This window comes from Wyeomyia smithii, chromosome 3 (genome assembly GCF_029784165.1).
Source record: "Wyeomyia smithii strain HCP4-BCI-WySm-NY-G18 chromosome 3, ASM2978416v1, whole genome shotgun sequence".
Classification (NCBI taxonomy): domain Eukaryota; kingdom Metazoa; phylum Arthropoda; class Insecta; order Diptera; family Culicidae; genus Wyeomyia; species Wyeomyia smithii.
The window spans coordinates 166,054,945-166,075,895 of record NC_073696.1 but is presented as its reverse complement, the minus strand read 5'-3'; the positions used below and the strand labels follow the sequence as shown (position 1 = coordinate 166,075,895).

The following is a 20,951-nucleotide window of genomic DNA, read 5'->3' as shown; positions in this document are numbered from 1 at the left end:
AACATCCTTATAGAAGTCAGGTATCTTGTTCTAGTCATCTCTGCAAAAACGGAACCTACCTGTAATCAATTTATTGAAAACGGAACTCAGCTCCTGTTCACGTTTGGCGATTGCCTTTTTGCGAATTCGAGAAAATGTGTCAATTTCACGGTTGCTTTCTTTGTATCCTGTATTTCACATTTCAACTTTTGATTTTCGAACAGCACATCGAATCGTTACAAAATGCAATGGTGGTCTGTTACATTACATGTAATAACTCTCATATGAGACCAAGTATGTTGAAATTGACTAAGCGGTTGCTGAAAAAACCGAACTGAATGGCATATATCACTCGACTCAGCTCGACGAGCTGAGCATTTCTGTATGTGTGTGTGTTTGTGTGTGTGTGTGTGTGTGTGTGTGTGTGTGTGTGTGTATGTGCAGATTTTTATTCTCACTCACTTTTCTCAGAGATGGCTAGACCGATTTTCATGATATTAATTGCAAATGAAAGGTCTCAATGTCCCATAAGACCCTTTTAATTTCATTGTAATCGGATTTTTAGTTTAGAGGTTATGTATCAAAATGTAAAAATCATGAAACATCATTATCTCAAAAACTACACAACCGATTTGAACAAAATTGGTTTCAAATGAACGGGCTACCTGAAATGCTCTTAACTTTCAAATTTCATAAAGAATGAACTTGTGGTTTAAAAGTTATGAAAAGAAACGTGTTTTGAAGACTACTTAATCTCACTCATGTTTCTCAGAGATGGCTGAACCGATTTTCATAAAATCAGTGTCAAATGGAAGGTCTTGTTGCCCCATAAGACCCTATTGGTTTGTTTTGCAATAAAATTATTACTTTGCCTGTTATGTTTAAAAATGTGAAATCCAGCTATGAAAAGGAACATATTCCGAAGACTACTTGAACTCACTCACTTTTCTCAGAGATGGCTGACCCGATTTCCACAAAATTAGTGTCAACTAATAAGTCTAGCTGCCTCGTAACACCCTATTGAATTTTACTGTAATCGATATGTAACTTCGTCTGTAAAGTACCGAAATGTGAAAATCACGAAACTTCATTATCTCAGTAACTACACAACCGATTTGATCAATATTATTAGCAGATGAGCGAGCTAGTTAAGGGTTAACTAATGAATTATGATTGAACACGTGGTTTCAAAGTTTGGCTGCCCTATACGTTCCCATTTCATTTGATTATAATCGAACTGAAGCAAGCGTTAAGTTGGGGGTTTGCAACCGTTATGTATTAAATTGTTAATAAAACAACGAAAGTCTATTATCTTAAAGATTACATGACTTATTTGAATATAACTAGTGTCATACGAACGAGTCATCTCTCGAACTTACAAATAACAGACTTCATAACAATTTTATATGTGGCTCAAAAGTTATGGAAAGAAAAGAAATTCAAGGACTATTTAAAACTATACCTGCTTTGATTGATATATGTGGCCTCAACATAATTTAAATGTGGTATCGTACTATTTGAATGTTCCAATTTCATTGATTCCTTGCGATGTGTTTAAAGTCTGAAAATGCACGACGAATCGGCCATAGGATATGATCAAAGTCAAATAACAAATCGTTTGAAATGATTGGTTTTATCGAAATGACAACATCCTCGACTTTTGGCTTCTGTACATCACCTTCTGAATATATTCATATGGTATTCGGTCATTTTCAGCAAATTTACTGGCATCAATCTGACACTGGAAATACTCATATTGAGAATTCTTTAGTTATTTTGGTTGTTTTCCACAAACTAAAAGAGGCCGTCTTTAAATTCAAAATGGTGTCCAGGGTCAATGTTTGGTTTCTATGCATCATCTCGATTACGAAAATATCCATATTGAGTATTATTTGGTCATTTTCGACTGTTTCCAAGAAGATGCCATTTAGCGATTCAAAATGGTGCCTGAGGTCAATTGTTAGCTTATTGCATCATTCTGGTACCAGAGATACTCATATTGGATGGTATTTGGTTATTTTAGGCTGTTTTTCACGAACCGGAAGTCGCCATCTTGGATTTAAAATGGTATTTAGAATAATTTCTGGCCTCTGAGCGTCATTCTGGTTGAAGAAACACCCATATTGGGTGTAATTTGATCATTTTCGTCTGTTTCCCAGGAACCGGAAGTCGCCAACCTAGAATCCAAAATGAGGTCTGCGGTCGATTTCAGCTGCAGTGTATCATTCTAGATCCGGAGATACTCACAGAAACCACAATTTGCCATCCTACAATTCATAATGGTGTCTGAAGTCGATTTGTGGCTCCAGTGCATCATTACGATTCCGAAAATACCCATATTGGGTGGTATTTGGTCGTTTGCCGCTGTTTTTCCGAAATCGGATGTTGCCATCTTAGAATTCAAAATGATATCGGTGGTCCATTTTAGCTCCTGTGTATCATTCTTTATCCGGATATTATTATATTGGGTGTCCATTTTTGGCTGTTTTCCAGAAACCGGAAGTTGCCATCTTACAATCCAAAATGTTGCCTGAGGTCGATTATGGAACATATTTGTTACCACTAAAAACATTCACCTGCTAAATATGGTTTCATTTTGTTGACTAGTTCGCGAGATATGCAGAAATTTGTGCAGAAACATGTGCTTCAAGAAGAGGGAGGGGCGTCGAACCATTACGGACATATTTTTTACCCTTTAAAACATCCACATGCCAAACTCGGTTTCATTTGCTTGGTTTGTTCTTGAGTTGTGCAGAAATTTATCTTTCATTTGTATTGGACCCCTCCTTTCCAGAAGAATAGCCTTTATCGGAACCAAAACCCCTACATACAAATTTTCACGTCGATCGGCTCGGTAGTTTTCGAGCCTTTATGGATCAAACAGACAGACCGAACTACATTTTCATATGTATAGATTACAACATCAATATTTTAGAACCTAAAGAGTGAATATACATTTATTGGATTGAAGGTTTCATGTAAATCTATTTTTACAAATAAAATGAATGAGAAAGGCTGAGTCTGACCGCTAGGTGGATTAATTTAGGTTTTTTAAATAGGGGGAGAGGATGTTTGTAATGATTTATTTATGTACTGATATCTATTCAGAATTAATATTGTGTGTTCTGCCACAAACGGTGACATTACAACACTATTATATATATTTGTACGCTTTTTTTATATTATTGAATGTTATTAGCTTTCGCAGTTAAGTTAATGTAATTGTAGGAAAATTAATAAACCTACTTGTCAAGGAAAAAAAAGGAATAAAACAAAACTTAAAATAAACTTAAAACTATCTTACTGACTATATAGTGAGCTATTCGTTGCAATTGAAGATTGCAACGATTTTTGTCGGAATTTGTTGATAATTTGGCTTGACATATTTTCTAATGTTTCTACATTAGTGAGCCTATGTAGCTCGTTCGTGCTAAACCAGGGAGGACGCTTCAAAATCATTTTCAAAAGTTTATTCTGAATCCTTTGAAGTGTCTTCTTCCTGGTTGCACAACGACGTTATAATCCAGTGGTTAAACGTAAATGTACCGTTAGTGAAGCGACCGAATAACCCTGCGTGGTGCACACGTCGGTTGCGCGATCTGAAACGATTTCGGAACAATGCACAGCGAAAATATCGTCGTCTGAAAACGCTGATAACGAAACGCAATTTCAAAAGCGCCAGCGACGAATACCGTCGCCTTAATAGTGAATTGTACAAATCGTACGTCCTACGTGTGCAGACAGACCTCCGTAGGAACCCCAGAATTTTTTGGAATTTCGTCAACTCCAAAAGAAAATGCTCCTCGATACCTGTAAATGTTTGTCTGGATAATTTAGTTTCTGCTTCAGAATCTGACTCATGTGAACTCTTCGCAAATTTTTTCGCCTCCGTGTTTGCTGACAGAGTTGCCTCGAATTTCGATGCGGAAATTGCGGCGGCTGCCGTCCCGGCCGGTTCGGCTGATTTAACCACATTTGAAGTTACCACCGACTCGATACTAAGTGCAGCGAAGAAACTTAAACGTTCTTATTCACCGGGACCCGATGGCATCCCCGCCATAATTATCAGTCGATGTGCCACTGTGTTGGCAAATCCACTGCGCTGTATTTTTAACAAATCGTTTGAGCAATGAAAATTTCCCGAAGTGTGGAAACAGTCTTTTATGTTTCCAATACTAAAATCTGGCGACCGACTAAATGTCAGGAACTATCGTGGCATCACTAGTCTTTCGGCAGGCTCTAAACTGTTTGAGATTCTAGTTAGCGATGTCATGCTTCATTGTACTAAAAATTACATATCTACCACGCAACATGGATTTATACGGAATCGCTCAGTGTGTACAAATCTATTGGAGTTCACTTCAACGTGTATCTCAAATATGGAACAAAGAGCTCAAATAGATGTCATTTACACCGATTTGAAGGCTGCCTTTGATCGCATTGACCATTGCATATTGTTGCATAAAATTACCCGTCTAGGAGCATCACGTCAGTTCATCGAATGGCTGAGTTCATACTTATGTGGCCGGATTCTACGTGTGAAAATTGGTTCTTGCGTTTCATCGCAGTTCACGAATACATCGGGAGTTCCACAAGGTAGCAACATGGGGCCTTTACTGTTTGCGCTTTTCTTCAATGATGCTATGCTACTGTTAAAGGTTGGTTGTAAGTTGGTATACGCGGATGATTTAAAGTTGTATTTGGTAGTCCGTACAATTGACGATTGCCGCCGTCTACAAGCTCTGCTAAATGTTTTCGTCGACTGGTGCCACAGGAACTGGCTAGTAATCAGCATTAAAAAATGCGAGGTTATAACATTTCACCGAATTTCAAACCCGATCATGTTCGATTATCGCATCGAAGGACTTGAGCTGAAAAGAGTCGACCGTGTGTGCGACCTTGGTGTTTTACTCGATGCCAAGCTCAATTTCCATTTGCATCATGCCAGCTTAATATCGAAAGCGAATCGACAATTAGGATTTATTGCTAAAATTAGCCGTGACTTCAGAGATCCTCACTGTATAAAAGCGCTCTACTGTTCACTGGTACGACCATTACTCGAAAACTGCAGCATGATCTGGTTCCCCCACCAGCTATCTTGGTGTTTGCGGATAGAACGTGTTCAAAAAAGATTCGTACGATTCGCACTACGGGATCTACCCTGGCGTGATCCGGATAACCTCCCACCGTATACTGATCGCTGTAAGCTACTTGGCCTTGACACACTTGAACATCGCCGAAAAATACAGCAAGCTGCTTTCGTTGCGAAAATTATGAATGGAGAAATCGATTCACCGTCGCTCCTGTACCAGCTAAACTTTCGTGCTTCTCAACGTGCCTTAAGATCTACTGGCCTACTTCAAACCTCCTTTCACCGCACATCATTTGGATTCTACGAACCTGTCACCGCTGCAGTCAGAACCTTCCTGAGTGTTGAAGATTTTTTTGAGTTTGGCGAATCATCCCGCAAGTTTGTGTATAATTTGAAGCAAGCAAATATTTTGTAGACTTGACCCTGATTCATGTTATTTATTAAGACTTTTGTCAGATAAATTGAAGTAAAATAAACAAATAAACAAATAAACAACAACTTGTCCAGATGGGAACTGCATATAACATTGCTGGCCTAAATATTTGTTTGTAAATTAACAGTTTATTCTTAGCTTAGCTTAGCTTGACTGACTGCACATATCAATGGTTGCACTCCGTGATTGATCTTAATCAGTAAAATTGCACAGTGAATCAACTGAATGGGGCTGGGAGTCACCAACCATTCTCACAAGTTTTAGTGACTCAATACTTTAAAGGATCAATAACGAAGCCGGCCACGTCCTTGCAATCAGGTAGGAAGAGGGTAGGGATGTTAGTGTGACCCTTGCTATTTGGAGATCATGTTACCCCTGCATCTTCACAAAGGTCACGGGAGAGAGGTTTCGTTAGTTGGGAAGGGTAAGTCGGATCAGGATTCACCTTGATAAGTGATGCGATCATACATTTACTCGTCGCTTTTGGAATATTACCGGTTTATTCTCCGTTCGGTCGGCTGATTAGAAATGCAAATTTGGTTTATTTATATTTGGTAGCGGTTTACACTAGCAGACATTAGTAATGCTGTAGGGACCACGCGCGAGTGTGTGTGGTTTACTTCAATAGAGCACAGGGCTGCTCAACTCCCCGATTTTAGACCGATTCCAACCAGCGTACAAATGCTGTTTGGGCCACTCCCAAAACAATATCGCACGCTTAGCCTTGGGGCTAATAGCGGTTTCGATCAACTAGATTAGTTGAGGGAATTCGTTATCGATATTGTTTTTGGCACATTTTGCAAGTGTAGGATAAGTACAACGATACACCGTGCCCCAGTGCTGAGTCGAGAAAATTTCCAGCTCGAAAAGATCCTCGACTCGATCGGGAATCGAACCCGATATCACAACCGTGTGGGAGAGCTAGCCGACCGACATCGCTAACCACAGTACCACGGGGACCACTCCCAGTGAGTGGTATATTTCAGTGCTCTGCTAAATGCTATGCTTTAAGATGTGGTTCTGATTTATACCGACGTACATCCGAAAGGCCGTTCGTACCACTCACAAATTTGTGGTATTTACTTGGGAGGAATGCGTCATATCATATTATATTTTTGTTAATTTTTTTTCGACCCTATTCAACCGACAAACACTAAATCTGTTGTTGAGGCTACACACAAGTTTGTGTAGATTGTCTAGTAATTATCAGAAGTGTATGAGATTCTACCAAACCAACAACAGAAGATGCTGTTGGTGCCAGGCACACGTGTGCATGGTTCGTAGCAAAAATGCAGGGAGATATTTTTTATTTTTATTTTTAACAAAGATTTTTTATACGAAGTGGGTTTTTTCCGTTTTTGTTCACGCGTTAAACAGTTACCGTAAGTAACAGACTTTAGTTAGATATTTATACATTTACATTTTCATTTTTACATGCATGTCTACATTTTTTTCGTATTTGATGAACAAAATATTTTACTCTATACAAAATTTTCTATATATTTTGAAGGGAAGCCTATATAGAACGAAACGAATCGAAATAATATTTGAATTGCGAGTGTATCCCGAAGTATATCATCTACATTCACAATCATTATCTTTTATACCACGACAGCCGTCTCCAGTATAACGACGATATACACTGGCCTTGTCTTCGTTGACGCGCAAGAGTAGTCCTATGAAATTCAAAAACATGGCCACATTCATGCATCCAAAGCTCAAATATTATACAAAAGTGCAATAACACTATTTACAAAATAAAATTCCCAATTTATCCTCGAAACACCAAAGTAATCATGATTGGTTTTATATTTTTGAACTTGTGCCATAATGATCTTGTTGGACTGCTGACCGACGATATTTCAACATAAATAAAAAAATTATTCCGTGTTTCAATAATTGTTCAAAAGCTAAACAAATCATAAATCAAGAGCATAAAACGAGGCAAAATGTACGTAACCGTCCAGTCGGAGCGCGAACGATAAATTTCTAAATTATATTGTAATGCTTCCCATTACGTCTTGTGAAAGCCAGTGTGTTCAAAGTTTCAAAACATCTCACCTATTGGAGCGATTCTGTCTATTCGAGTATCTCCATATACTGTATGGTATGCAACCAGATATGCATTAACCAAAAACAAGAAAAAAGTAAATTTTACCTGCAGAAATAATTGAAACTAACTTGAATGAGATTAAATCAATTATTAAAAATTTCAAAAATATGAGAGCACCTGGTGACGATGGAATCTTTAATATACTAATCAAACATCTTCCTGAGAGCACAATGGAATTTTTAGTAAAAATTTTCAATTACTGCTTCAAAATTGCATATTTTCCCAAATTATGAAAAAATGCAAAAATTATTCCAATTTTAATTCCGGATAAGAATCCAGCTGAAGTTTTCAAGTTATCGACCAATCAGTTTGCTTTCTTCAATAAGTAAACTGTTTGAGAGAATTATTCTTAACAGAATGATGTCACACATCAACGAAAATTCATTTCTTGCAGATGAACAGTTTGGATTTCGCCATGGGCATTCCACAACTCATCAATTGCTCAGAGTTACTAATATGATACGAGCTAACAAATCTGAAGGTTATTCCACTGGAGCTGCTCTTTTAGGCATAGAAAAAGCATTCGACAGTGTTTGGCATAAAGAATTGATTGCGAAATTGCAAACTTTTAATTTTCCTAATCAAAATTTTGAAAAATTATCTTACTGATCGAACTCTGCAAGTTGTCTATCAGAATTCAAAATCTGATAGATTTCCTGTCAGAGCAGGTGTGCCCCAAGGTTGAGTATTGGGCCCAGTCCTGTACAACATATTCACTTCAGATCTTCCTGATTTGCCTCCAGGATGCACAAAGTCATTGTTCTGCGATGACACAAGCATTTCCCTAAAAGGAAAAAGTCTTCGTGTCATATGCAGTCGATTGCAGAAAAGTTTAGATATTTTTTCTTCCTACTTGCAAAACTGGAAAATCTCTCCCAATGCTTCTAAAACTCAAATGATAATTTTTCCTCATAAGACTAGGGCTTATTTCCTCAAGCCAAACAATAATCACGTTGTCAAGATGAATTGGGTTATTTTACGTTGGTCTGACAAGGTTAAGTATACGCGACGTATACGCGCGGAGACACGGTATTTCGCGTTGATTACCACTTACTTCTTGAATAATAAAGCGAAGATACCTACTGAGTATGAAAAACTGGCAAAGTTTCACGCATTCATAGCTAGAAAATTTAAAAAAATGCAAATATGCATATCTAACAAGACCGAGTACTAAGTAGATTTAACAAAATGCCAAAACAATCGCAATCAAATTTGTGCCGTGTCAAATAAATGTTGTGTGAACAAAAAAAAAATCGCAATCAAAATTTATTTGCCATACTGACTGACAAGATTTCTACTTAATTAAATTAAAAATTGTCTATGTGTTTCAGTATTTACTCAAAAGCTAGAAAAATCATAAAACAAGGGCATAAAACTGCTCAAAATGTTCGTAACCGTCCAGTCGGAGCGCGAACGATAAATTTCTAAATTATGTTGTACTGCTACTTATTCTGTCATGTAAAAGCCAGCGTGTTCAAAGGTTTAAATATCCCTCCTATTGAAGCAATTCTGTCTATTGAGTATAGACTGTGGCAAACAAAGCGACTCCATGAAATCACGCTTTAACAAATCTCCATATACTGAGAGCAATGCAACCAGATATGCATCTTCCAAAATAAAAATAAATAAATAAATAGCCCAATTGATTCAGAAACGGCTAACTGACAACGCAAGCAGGGTATAGTGTTCGACATCGGAACTAAAACGTTGGGTCCGCGTTCCGGTCCGGTAAAAAATCGGAACTAGCTCGTTCCGGTCCGATTTGGGTCCGGTCCGATTGGCTTCGTTCCGGTTCCGGTCCGATTGGCTTCGTTCCGGTTCCGGTCCGGAGTCCGGTCCGAAGTCCGGGAACAAAAGTTGCCAGTTTTTTCGAGAACGTTATTTCAGTGAAAAAATTATTATAAAGACTTTTATGCATGTTAAAAAATGTTTGACTATATCAATACAATACATACTAAGTTTTGCAATTTGTTTTTCTATATTTTTATTATATTTTTTTTTTCTAATCGAAAAATTTGGAGTGTAGTAAGAAAAAAAGCTGGTTCTACAATTTTCCTAGTTTTGGAACATTTATTTAAGTCAATATTTTAGTAAAAGTAGCTGCCTACTTAGTCTGTTTCTACGTGATGTGACGAGGACCCGCCCCGAAGAATATTTGTTTTCGAGTGGAACACTCGATGCAGAAACACACAGGAAGTCTCTTTCCATTAACGACAGGTTCGGAAATTATTCAGAATTGTCCTGAATGATGAAAAAAAAAACAACACCATAAATGAAACAAAAATCATGGGGGTACAATTAATTTGGAAAATATTGCCAAGGGGTACGCGGACAAAAAAAGGTTGAGAACCGCTGAACTAAAGAAATATTTGTAACTTTCTGTACTCTCTGGTTGAGATTTTCTACGTTTTGAAGAACTGGTTTCTGCTTTTTCAAACCATCAATACATATTTTTACAAAGTTGGAATTTAATTCAAAGTTGTTTTGGCTGCTATTGAGCTTCGGAAACGACAAATCTTTGAAATCATTTTCTATCATTTCAAGCCTTGTGAAATTTCATTAATTGTTTTTAGGCTTTGTTTCGGATTTTGGCCTTATTCAAAGTGTTCATCTAAAAATAAAATATAAAAATTCATTTTCCACTAATTATAAATTGAATTTCAAATATGATTGTGGATTTTTTTAAATTCAATTTGGAATCTTTTCTAGGGTTTCTTTTTCTGATTTCTCGTCAGACTTAAATTTAGCAATTTTTTTAAACTAAATTCCCAATTCATTTTCTCTTTTAAAACCTAATTTTAAATTGAATTGACTTTAAAATTTTTTATTGAATTGACTTTAAATTTTTTTCATTATCTTTTTCTTGTTTCCTGATAACTTGTTCATAGTCATTTTTAGTTGATGAGAGGAAGCATTCTAGTTATTTTTCAGAGTTTTTAAAATAATTAGAACATATTTTTTTGACCCCGAATCGAGATAGTTTTTTACTTTGCCTGAATCTGCAATGATAGCCGTTTCTGGCAATTTTAAATTTGTTCAAGAATAAATATAAACATATAGAATTAATATTTTGCATTTTCAACCTAATTATTACTCATTTTCTAGTGTTCACACACTTTTATAGATTCAGTTTTGAAATTGATTTTAAATTGATATTATTAGTTTCTTCCAGGCTGCAATACAATTTTATTGCTACTTAGAAACAATTTTTGCCATTTTGAGCTAAATTAGAAGATTGTTTTGTTTTTTTCTGAATCCGCGTTCTAAATTTCAGAATTTTAAACAAAAATCTATTTGAAATTCTAAATTTAAATCAAAACAATTTTTTTGTTACTTAGAAACCATTTTTGCCTTTTTGAGCTAAATAAGAAGATTGGTTTATGTTTTCTGATTCCGCGTTTTAGATTCCAGAATTTTCAACAAAAATCTATTTAAAAAAATTGAATTTATTCCTTTATAATATCATTGAATTCTTTTCATATGTTTGGTGCATTTCTGACTTTAAATTAAAATCTGATTGCTGACTTTTATCGAAGAACTTTAGAAACATTTGAACATATCTTTTATCTTTTTCTAGTCTCTGTAAACGTTTCATGGCAATTTTGAGCTGAATTATTAAAAACTGTGTGTATTTCTGTCGTTCAAAATATTTTTTTCCGTTTTCTTAAGGCTCAGTTATTGTCTTGACAATATAGAAAGGACTAATTTGATACCATTGTTATTCTTAAGTTGCAGGTTTATTTTAGGCGAATAATTTCCGCAATGGCCCTTATAGTTTTGCCTTTTTTATTTGTAAAATATGTCTTTCTGATTTTAGAGGAGTTTGCAAGCAATTTGAGAAAAAACAAAGACAGGCTCTGCATTTTAAGCCTCTAGAATACTATTTAATCAATTTTGAATTGAATTGTAAATTATTTTCGTTGCTTCTGGTTTTTGAAACGCAAATTCTTTAGAATCAATTTCTGAAATTTCTGGCCTCAAGACATTTTATCAAGCGGGTTTAAGCTTAACCGATTACCGGTGGAGAAAAATCAGTTTTTACCTCAAACAATAAAGTTTAAACTATTATTACTAATAAACTATATGCATAATTAACATAAACTGTATTGCATATTAAGCATTAATCTATTCTCTAACGATGCTGAATAGTTTCGTCGTGTGAATTTTCAAGTATAATTGTTGAACTCAAATCAAAGTTTGAATGTAAGGTAATGCCATATGACATCATCCGCCGGGAATGGGTTAGGTTACGATTTTTTTTGCTTTTTTTCTGATGGTCTATTTCTGCTACTATTATGTCAATCACCGACACCCGGGGAGGCGACTCCAACTAGAATCTTAACTAACGATCCGTTGATTAACGGACCGGTGCCAATGGCTTCACTTTCCCATGCGATAGAAGAACCCAGAGATATTTCGCTTCAGAAAATATGCGGGGGGATTGAATCTAGATCAGTTTTGGTTGATTGTGAGTGAATAACGTCACCACACAACCATCGACACCTATGGCGTTAGGATCAGAACCCAGATCAAGCGTGGTTGGTGGAGGCATTACTTGTTTCAGGTTTAAGATATTTTTTTATCATAGTTTAGTTTTGGCTATTTCAAGTTAACATATAAAATTTTATTGGAATCATCCTTGACTTCTCTGGCCTTCAAAATATTTTTTAGTAATTTGAAGTTTTTACCTTCCCTGGGTTTTGTAGGTTTTTGTTGGCGATTTATAACCTAAGATTCAAATCTTGTTTCTTTTTAAAGAATATTTTTACATCAATTGTGAAGAACTCGGTACCGTAAACTGGGGTGACTTTGATCACTTTTTGATTGTATCTCAAATATTTTCAGAATATACTGAAAACAATGTTATTCGATATTTTTAAAATAAGTACTGGCATGCATTGAATGAGATTCAGTCACTACTTCAAAAGTTTAGCAACAATTTTGCTGTTTTTAAATATGCTCTAAAAATCTTACTCCAATCATCATTCCGGGGTGACTTTGATCACTTCATTGTTTTGATGAATTTGGTGTAACACTTTGCTATTTTCACTAAATTGAACAGCCTTAAACGAGTTTATAATTTTGGAAAGCAATTTGGGGGCCATTTACATTCTACGTGAACAGTTTATAATGGCGAATGTACAAGATTCATACAAAATTTTTAGAATATATATGAATGATTATCCACTGAGAGAGAAGGTGGTCTAAAATCACCAAAAACTAGTCCACGAGGAATATGACTTATGAAATTGTCCAAATTTGCATGTTACTTCACGTCTTGGGTTTTTGTTAAAAAGAAATATGTAATACGCAGTGGAGAATATTGGGACTCAGCATTGCCTTTGAGGAAAAACTTGCCAAAATAACAATTAAATGTATTGTTATAATATTTGTTTATCTTAAGAACCAATCTGGGAACAAAATAAAAAAACTTTACGTATTGCAACTTGTTGTTTTGAATCTGCTTGAACCGATTGTTTGTATGCAACAAAAATCGCCAAAATACACTTTATTTTCAAATAATATTTTAGCATGACAAACACTCTTTAAATAGCAGGAAATGCATGAATAGTAGCAATGCGAACATATATCCACGCAATCAGTGAAGATTACGACAAGTCCCAAGCACTACGAGCGCTTTTTTACCACAATTTCAAAAAAGAGGTACAGTGATCAAAGTCACCCCGGTGATCAAAGTCACCCCAGTTTACGGTACATAACTTTGAAACAAACTCAGCTAAAATGACATTAGACGTTGATCCTGTAAAGTGGTGGTTGTTTTGATGTTTGATCGCCACTTACTGTTGAAGCTCTAATCAGTGTGAATGAGAAGTGAGACAAATTAGAGAAAAACAATCGCAGCCAACTGTTAGTGTACAGAACAATTGCGGGGCTAGCGCTAGGATCCCATTGACTCTAACGGTCGTCTCTCTTAGCCGAGATTCTAACGTATGACGACTGGCCCGTTACTCCAGCACCTTACCCCGAGACCAATTAAATGGTTCCTTGAGCCTTCCAGTGTTTGTGAGATGGCAGAAAATGTATAGTGCCTTGAACTAATACAACAGATCCCAAGCATGTGTAAATGAAAAATAATGTAAAAATGGACATGATAAATTTCCCGGTTTTCCCGGTTCATTTTCGAATTAGAACCATGTGATCAAATAAAGCATATATTACAGGTTAAAAAGGCGAGCAAGGCCATATGGGTTGACTTTTATTAAAAGCAGCGACGAAAAAAGGATGAAAAACTTGCTGCGTTCTATGCCCTAACCTAAATTGAATATTTTTTTTCACCGAAAATGTCCGGGGTCCGGAAAGCATTACCCGGTCCGTTCCGAAGTCCGGATGGCTTCGTTCCGGTCCGGAAAAAATCGGACTTTGAAGGTTCCGGTCCAATCAGACTTCGGACCGGACCGGACCGGACTTTTATCGGACCCTACCCGGTCCGAAGTCGAACATTAGTATGTAAAGTATCCCTACCGACGACACAAATGACGAGACAGCTCGATGAACGTGTACGTGTACGTGTACGTTCTATTGCAAGAAAATATTCGTAGAGTTCGAAACAATATATTTGTAAAACATTTAGGGTTTCTTAATAATAAAAAGTGTTATATTATTCACATAACGTAAAACGTGGTGACGGGGCTATGCGATTCAAACCTCGTTATGTGCGATGCAGCAACGGCGATGTAGCTTTGTTTGTTTTGATTATACAGGTTGCTTTGTTTTGATTATTTTGATAGCGCAATATTGGATTAGAGCGCTTCATTTATAGGATGGTGCATGATTAATTATTTTTATCCACTATAAAATGGATTTACGTAACGCAGATTTCATTGATATTATTCACGCCGTTACTGAGGTGCACAATAAGCACCATCATTTTAAATTGTTTCAAATCAAAAAAAGTAAGCTGTTACATGTACGTTTTGTTACAAGAAAATATTCGTAGAGTTTGAAGAATATATTTGTGAAACATGTAGGGTTTCTTAAGAATGAAAACTGTGATATCATTCACATAATGTAAAACGTGGCGGCGGGGCTGTGCGAATTATACCTACTGGGGTGCGACGCAACAACGACGATGTGCAGGTTGCTTTGTTTTGATTACACTTCATTTATAGGATGGCGCATGATTAATTATTTTTATCTACTATATAAAAATGAAATTTCGTAACGCCGAGCTTATTGATACTATCCCCGCCGTTTCTAAGGTACACAATAAGCACCATGATTTTAAATCGTCCTTATCAAGAAAGTAAGCAGTGGCATGTATGTTTTATCGCAAGGACATATTGGTAGAGGTCGAGGCAATATATTTGTGAAACAGTTACGGTTTTGTGATAATAAAAATTGTGATTTTTTTTCTTCATCTAAATGATAAAAATTGTGATATCATTCACATAACATTAAACATGAATAAAACCTGACTTTTTTCGTTCAACCTTCAACGTTCACCATATAATTCGAAATTCAAAGCGATGGCATGTGGTTGATATTCAGACGAGGCATTCGAGGAGAAATTATAGGTATTTGATTACTAAAGATATAATTCACAAGACTTCGAAAAACATGAAAAACCGTGACTTTTCATGCTTGATTTACCTCTAAATCAAAGTCTGAAGCGATGTTTTGTGTTTTTTTTTCTATAATAAAATGTTTGTTATTGTTTCGGATAGACATGTGTGGGAAAGTTATGGTATTTTCTTTACTAAAAACTGAGTTTATAATGCAAAATCATGTCTTTTTATGCTCAATTTTCCTTTAAATCGTAGTTCTTTTTTTTCTACATTAAAATGTTCGGAAAAATATATAAGGAGAAATATGTTTCACGCATATTTCAAGCAGTTTTGTGAATAATGACTTTTAATGCTCAAACTTCATCGAAATCAAAATAAAAGCGATGATATGTTTTTTCTTCCAAAAAAAATGTTTGATGATGTTTAGAAGAGACATTTGAGGAGAAACAACAGGTACCTGATAACTACAAATTGAGCTATTATTCACTACATAAAACATTCATAATGATGATATTTATTGCGTGATTCGCCTCTAACTCGAATTTCAAAGCAATGACATAAAGTGATTTCTTACATTAAAATGTTCAGTAATGCTTAGCAATGAAATTTGAGGATATATGACAAATGAAGAAAATATGGAAATATATTGCAAATAACTCAATCTGATAAATAAAAATGAGATATTATTCATAAAATTACGAAGACATGTAAAATCATGAAAGTTAGTAGCCCCAAAATTGATAAATTTTAATCACATTAAATCGTTGATTCAAATGTGCACGCGAAGTGATGTTTTTGAATATCCATATTCTTTATTTTTCCGCGTTTCGAACTTATGCGGTTTTTTACGCTAAATGGTGCACTAGATGCGACATTATGCGCATTGTGCATAAGGTAAAAAAATCTAATGTCGCACGCAAAACATTTTTTTCAATTTTCTGCTGGAACGGTATAATATATGACAAATAAATGTGTGCCGCCAATCTCAGACACGAAGCTAATTTCATCAAATACGTAATGTAAACAAATATTGTAACAATCGTGATTGATCTTGCAGATTGTTAAACCTAAACTTAAGAATAAAAAAAAAAAAAACAACCCTAAATGGTCATCTTATATCAACTCCAGCTGCCATATTTAATTTTGTGATTGTAATTTCCGGTTTTTGGCGAACAGCCCAAGGTAGTCAAATACCATCCAATCTTAGTGTTTTCAGAAACAGGATGATGCCCAGAGGCCAGAAATTATTCACAACAGCCCAATAGATTTTGTATTTAAAATGACGATTGGAGTATCAGAGGTGAAACGTAATATTTCTGAAGTGAGGTGCGGCAGAGAAATATAAAAAAAATGATTCGTATAACCGTTATGTGCTTGACGGAGTTGCCGGGTACCTTTTAAAGTTTCATAAAACGGAATTTTATAGTTCACTGCAATCAAAGCTCATTAAAAGGGAACTTTTGATAACATTAATTTTTATGTAATAACAATATGCCTAACGGGGTACCCGCGTACCCATAGATTGTAATTCTTGTAACATTGACAATTATCTTCCGATTTCGACACTTTTAGCATCAAAAGATTCAGTTACTTCTCTGCATTGAAATCAGATTCAGCGGTGCCTCGAAAGTATTTTCTCATTGCCGAAAATCTGGGTTTTCGGAGATATGTTGCAAAACTGAAGAATTTCATGAATTTTCGAGCAGAATCTTACAACTATTGGTCCGAAGTTTATAAAACTACTTCCATAGGCCATTTTTATGGTGTTATAGTGATATGCCTTCGAAATGGCCCTTACGGAACAGATTCTACCGGGGCTTCTAGTGGACATACAAAACAATTGGATAACACAATGTCACATACTTTCTATTATGAATATTTTCAAAACCGGTATTATATCTAGAGACTGTCAAACGACCCCCGACGCCATTTTGCATTCCAAAATGGCCACTTCCGCTATCTGGAAGAGAAACAAATTGACCGAATACGATCGAATATAGATAATTCCGAAATCGGGATGATGCCTATAGACCGGAAATCAACTCCAGACGCAATTTAGAAAACCGAGATGGGGACTTCCGGTTTCTGGAAAACAGCCATAATTGACTAAATACCACCCTATATGAGCACTTTCGGAATCGAAATGATGTCTGGAGACCTGAAAACGACCTCAGCGGCCATTTAGAGTATCAAAATGGCGACCTCCGGTTTCTGTAAAAGATTAAAAAATGGCCGAATGCCAGCCAAGATGGGTATATCCGGAACGTGAGGCATCAATTGTAATTATTCCAATAATATTATCAAATATTCATAAAAATCCTCAGTTTCAAAACATATTACCGAAAAAAAAACGGATTTCCGAGAATAAGAATTTCTTTTCGGAGCACCGCTGACACTGATTCCAATGGAGATAGTAGAGTTGCTGAATCTTTGAGTACTAAAACTATTGAAATCGGATGAAAATTGTGAAAGTTACAAGAGTTTCAATTTATGGATACCCGGGTACCCGTCGGGCATTTAAGGGTGTTTTTTGTCGAGCACATAACGGTTAATTTCGAATCTATCCCGAGCATCGCCGGAAGGGTTCAACTAGTAAATAATATCGAATCAATTATTATATTTAATAAAAAGTGTGTATCAATATTACAATGTCGCAGGTGTTTGAGTTCATGAATAATTAGACTTGTGTAGGTCATTCGCATATCCAGGTGCGACAGCCGAAGTGATGACGTGCCTCTTATTATTAATACAGCGCTATTTCGATCTTGTTCACACCAAACCGCCGTGTAATGTCCGGGAAAGTGTCATGTTGTCGCCGTGCGAATGAAAAATATCGTTGCCGACGATATTTTTTGCTTCCCGGAGAGTGCACGGTAGCAACTTGCGAAGTTTTTACTAGGGTAATCGCTCTTATAATAATCTCATCACGCCTTTCTGATCAATTTATCGTCAAATGTTACCATATTTTCAACGTAAAACTTTCAACCACTTGACAAAATCGAGAAGCAAATAGATTTACTTTCAAAATTTGCAGAAATTTGACGGGGAATTGAACAAATGAGAGAAATAAGATTAATATAGGTGCACCTAGGTGCTGAGATGAATAATGGAACGATTACCCTATGTGGCAGTGAAATATTTTCGTTTTTTTATTGCATTTGCACCACGGCTTGGACACTGCCCGGAAGCAGTGGGAATAGCGCTTAATTCGCATATAACTTTATATATACAACCCAGAAGTGGACAGGTATGACAAGAGTGGATAGATAGAGTGGCGCAGAGTCTGAAGCAAGAACAACCAAACGAACCGGTAAACGCTGAACCAAACGAGCAAAATAAATAAACTTTACTACTACGCTAGACTTGTCGGAAAGGGTATTGTAATCATTAAACAAAAGTTCACAATAAATTGAGTTTTTACTCTTTTTGTTTATTTTGATCATTTTCACATCTAAAATACCGTAAACAGATTAAATTGAATTAAATTAAGATTTATTCTTTTTGTTTATTTATTGGAATCATTTCCTGTTAACCACAAGACATGTGTATGTACGCAGCTTTTCAATTGTGTTGGCTTGTTTGCCCGATCGATGTCGCAATCGCTGAATCGTTCGTATCTAAGAAGTAAAATAAAGTAAAAACATAAGCAACTGTTCTCATAACGGGAACATTAAATTTAAATTACCTTGGCATTCCCGCAGAGGCAAATCTACCAATCCCTTTGGAGCTTTCTGAACTTTCCAGTTGATTGTTGAACCATGCTGTAATGTAGTTCCAAGAGTTTCCACGGAGCTGCTTAGAGGCAACAATTCATCGTCGGTACCAGTTCCAGCAACAGTCGCAATAGTCCCAGCAGCTGCAGTAGTCTCAACGTCTTTTGTCTACCATCGACAATAATTTTACTATGGAAGACATTGTCAGTGACTTCTAAATTTATGAAAAATGCCTAAAAAATTGCTGTTAAGATACATAACAATGAATGAAAATGACAAACACAGTGTTTTTATTGTTCTGAACAATGATATTTAATGTAAAATTGATGTATTCACAATGAAAAACATAAACTATGTACAATTATAGCAACTTTTAAGTTTTTTTTATGTTATTTTTTTTTCGGGTGCCCTTGTGCTGGTTCGTTTCACTCAAGTTCGGCATTGGGAAGCTTGAAGCACACCAGATATAGGTCTCAGCTTCCTGTTGGCTGCGGCCACATACAGATCCTGCACGTAATTAATATAAAGCATCCGCTTAACAAAGCGGACTTTGTAGCCTTGCGGCTATGCAGCTCCCCACTTAGAACTACCGATGCTCGTGGTACGCATTTTTTATATTTCAGTCAAATAGCCTAAATATTTTCGATAAAGAATTTATTTTTATCAAACTTATTATTCAATTAGTATGCTATGCAGTATTTTGTTGAGTCATTGATAGAATATTGCATTTTTACAAGAGTAAAAAATTGTTTGCTCGATTTAATCAGTGAACCAACTTCAGCGTGATTCGAACCAGGATCATTCTTTCTCTGTCATCAGAAGTAAATCCATTGAAATCTAGAAACACTGAGATCAATCAAAGTGTATCATGAAAAAAACTGAAACTGGTTCGAATCAGGTTTAAAAACCCTGCATTTATTCATCTGCTTTGCGCCTCGGCTATGTCCTAGAACTGATGCACTTTTTGTTGTTTTCAATAGAAACGCCTAAACAAGGATTTGAATTTAAAGTTCTTAAGAGTTTATATATACTTGTGTGCTCGCGATCAAAAGTATTTTTTCTTTCTTTAGAGTTGAAAAGTTAATGAGTTTTCTTTCAAATAATGAGATCTTACCTTTCTTTTTCAAAAGAAAATATTAATAACTGGACTCACTGGAGTTCATGTACCAAAATATAATTTTTTCGACATTCCTCGCAATGAGCATGATACAGAAAGAACTACTTGTCAAAAACACGAAAAATCCTGTACGCTATACCTGAACGAAGGATTTTGCATCATTAACTTTAAATCGGTTCTACTGCTCAGACATCCTTTAAATCGGTTCTACTGCTCCAGACACCTCCCAGATGGTCTCGAGGTACGATGCTGGCCTAACAAACCAGTCGTCGTAGGTTCGAGTCTCGACTCGGGTGAGACTGTTGGTGTCAGTAGGATCGTAGCGCTAGCCCCGCATTTGTCCCGTACACGAAACAGTTGGCTGCGAAGTCTGTGTATAATAAACAGAATGTCGAATTCCGAATCGGAATGTAGCACCAAGGCTTTGCTTTTTTTACTGCTCAGACCATTCTGATTTTTAAAGGAAAAATAATCTAGTCTGAAACATCAAATATTTTTAATTGCAATTTTTTGAAATTCCGTATCCTTTTAAATAAGAGAAATAAAAAATATATTTCGATTTTTTCTCCTTAACATGAGAGTAACCCCTTTTAGTATAGATTAATTTATTATTGTAAAAATGATGAACGCATACTTAACTTTCCCTGATAGGTGACTGTATTTGTTTGTAAAGAGCAATTCCACAAGAACGGGTCCCCAATTGATTCGACCCTTTTTAATTTGGCTGAAAATTTGCATAGTTGTTTCTATGGGCAAAAGATGTAATTTTGTGCTATTGGTTTAACTTCCTGAAGCACGTCTCATTTTTAGGGAGCTATTTAAAAATGCTATTTTGGGAAGGTATTGGTAATTACAAATATTTTTAGAGCCGCTTAAAAGGTTTTTTGATAGGTATGATGTCTTTGCAAATATTGTCTTTCCGAAAATATAACTATAATATTTTTTGTTTGAAAAAAAAAGGAAGAGAAAAACAAAAAA

The 20,951-nt window shown here is 35.8% G+C and overlaps 1 long non-coding RNA gene across 1 annotated transcript; it reads right to left on the bottom strand.

Annotated features, from left to right (window-relative positions):
• Positions 1–18,552: 18,552 nt before the first annotated feature.
• On the bottom strand, positions 18,553–19,183 carry LOC129732825 (uncharacterized). Its single transcript, XR_008729359.1, has 2 exons — positions 18,829–19,183; positions 18,553–18,760 (listed from the first exon to the last, which is right to left on the bottom strand). It is a non-coding gene; the product is annotated as an uncharacterized LOC129732825 (long non-coding RNA).
• Between the last annotated feature and the right edge of the window lie 1,768 nt (positions 19,184–20,951).